Source organism: Loxodonta africana, unplaced genomic scaffold (genome assembly GCF_030014295.1).
Source record: "Loxodonta africana isolate mLoxAfr1 unplaced genomic scaffold, mLoxAfr1.hap2 scaffold_97, whole genome shotgun sequence".
NCBI lineage: Eukaryota > Metazoa > Chordata > Mammalia > Proboscidea > Elephantidae > Loxodonta > Loxodonta africana.
The window spans coordinates 67,601-70,304 of record NW_026975671.1 but is presented as its reverse complement, the minus strand read 5'-3'; positions in this window follow the sequence as shown (position 1 = coordinate 70,304).

Below are 2,704 nucleotides of genomic sequence, written 5' to 3'. Positions count from 1 at the left end.
GTCACCATCGCTTCCTTCCGATGTACCTCTGGGTAGAGTCACCAGGCCTTCCTTCCGAGGTACCTCTGGGGACAGTCACCCGGCCTTCTTTCTGAGGTCCCTCTGGGTACAGTCACCAGGCCATTCTTCCGAGGTACATCTGGGTAGTCACCCGGCATTCCTTCCGTGTTACCTCTATTTACAGTCACCAGGCCTTCCTTTTGAGGTGCCTCTGGGTACAGTCACCAGGCCTTCGTTCACACGTACCTCTGGGGAGAGTCACCGGGCCTTCCTTCCGAAGTACCTCTGGGTACAGTCACCCGGCCTTCCTTTCGAGGTAACTCTGGGTACAGTCACCAGGGATTCCTTCTGAGGTACCTCTGGGTAGAGTCATCAGGCCTTCCTTCCGAGGTACCTCTGCGTACAGGAAGTGGTCTTCCTACTGAGGTAACTCGGGTACAGTCACGAGGCCTTCCTTCTGAGTTAGCTCTGAGTACAGTCACCAGGCCTTTCTTCCGAGGAATGTCTGGGTAGTCACCAGGCCTTCCTTCCGAGATACATCTTGCTACAGTCACCAGGCCTTCCTTCCTAGGTGCCTCTGGTACAGTCACCAAGCCTTCCTTCCGAGGTACCTCTGGGTAAAGTCACCAGGCATTCCTTCCGAGGTACCTCTGGGTACAATCACCAGGCCTTCCTTCTGAGGTCACAATGGGTACAGTCACGAGGTCTTCTTTCTGAGGTACGTCTGAGTACAGTCACCAGGCCTTTCTTCCGAGGTAAGTCTGGGTAGTCACCAGGTATTCCTCCCGAGGTACCTCTGGGACAATCACCAGGTTTTCCTTCCGTGGTACTTCTGAGTAGAATCACCTGGCATTTCTTCTGATGAACGCCTGTGTACAGTCACCAGGCCTTCCTTCCGAGGTATCTCTTGGTACACTCACCAGGCCTTTCTTCCGAGGTACCTCTGGGTACGATCACCAGGCCTTCCTTCCGAGGTACCTCTGTGTACAATCACCAGGCCTTCTTTCTGAGGTCTCTCTGGGTACAGACACGAGGTCTTTCTTCCGAGGAACCTCTGGGTACAGTCACTAGGCCTTTTTTCCGAGGTACTTCTGAGTACAGTCACCAGGCCTTCCTTCCGAGGAGCCTCTGGGTACACTCAGCAGGCCTTCTTCCCAAGGTATCCCTGAGTACAGTCACCAGACCTTCGTTCTGAATTACCTCTGGGTAGAGTCATCAGGCCTTCCTTCTGAGGTAGCTCTGCGTATAGGCAGCGGGTCTTCCTTCTGAGGTAACTCTGGGTACAGTCACCCGGCTTTCCTTCCCATGTAACTCTGGTTACAGTCACCAGGCCTTTCTTCCGAGGTATCTCTGGGTACAACCACCAGGCATTTCTTAAGAGGTATCTCTGGGTACAGTCACCAGGACTTCCTTCCTAGGTACCTCTGGGTACAGTCACCAGGCCTTCCTTCCGAAGTACCTCTGGGTACAGTCAGCGGACGTTTCTTCCGAGTTAACTCTGGGTACACTCACCAGGCCTTCTTTTCGAGGTACCTCTGTGTACAGTCATCATCGCTTCCTTCCGAGGTACCTCTGCGAACAGTCACCAGGCCTTCCTTCCGAGGTACCTCTGGGTACAGTCGCCCGGCCTTCTTTCTTAGGTCCCTCTGGGTACAGTCACCACGCCTTTCTTACGAGTTACCTCTAGGTACAGTCACCAGGCCTTCCTTCCGAGGTAACTCTGGGTACAGTCACCAGGCCTTTCTTCTGAGCTAACTCTGGGCACAGTTACCAGGCCTTTCTTACGAGGTACCTCTTGGTACAGTCACCAGGCCTCCTTCTGAGATACCTCTGGGTTCAGTCACCAGGCCTTCGATCCGAGGTATCTCTGGATACAATCACCAGGACTTCTTTCCGAGGTACCTCTGGGTACACTCACCAAGCCTTTCTTACGAGTTACCCCTGGGTACAGTCACCAGGCCTTCCTTCAGAGGTACCTCTGGGTACAGTCACCCGGCCTTCTTTCTTAGGTCCCTCTGGGTACAGTCACCACGCCTTTCTTCCGAGATACCTCTGGGTGCAGTCACCGGGCATTTCTTACGTGGTACCTCTGGGTACAGTCACCAGGCTTAACTTCTGAGGTACTTGGGTACTGTCACCAGGCATTCCTTCCGAGGTCCCTCTGAGTACAGTCACCACACCTTTCTTCCGAGATACCTCTGGTTACAGTCACCAGGCCTTCCTTCCAAGGTACTTCTGGGTACAGTCACCCGGCCTTCTTTCTGAGGTCCCTCTGGGTACAGTCACCAGGCTTTTTCCCGAGATAACTCTGGGTACAGTCACCAGGACTTTCTTACGAGGTACCTCTAGGTACAGTCACCAGGCCTTCCTTCCGAGGTACCTCTGGGTACAGTCACCAGGCCTTTCTTCCGAGGTACTTCTGGGTACAGTCACCAGGCCTTCATTCCGAGGTACCTCTGGGTACAATTACCAGGCCTTCCTTCTGAGGTCACAATGGGTACAGTCACCAGGCCTTCCTGCCGAGGTAACTCTGGGCACAGTCACCAGGCCTTTCTTACTAGGTACCTCTGGGTACAGTCACCAGGCCTTCCTTCTGAGTTAGCTCTGGGTACAGTCCCCCAGCCTTCCTTCCGAGGTACTAATGAGTACAGTTACCAGGCCTTCCTTCCGAGGTACCTCTGGGTACAAGCACCAGGCCTTCCTT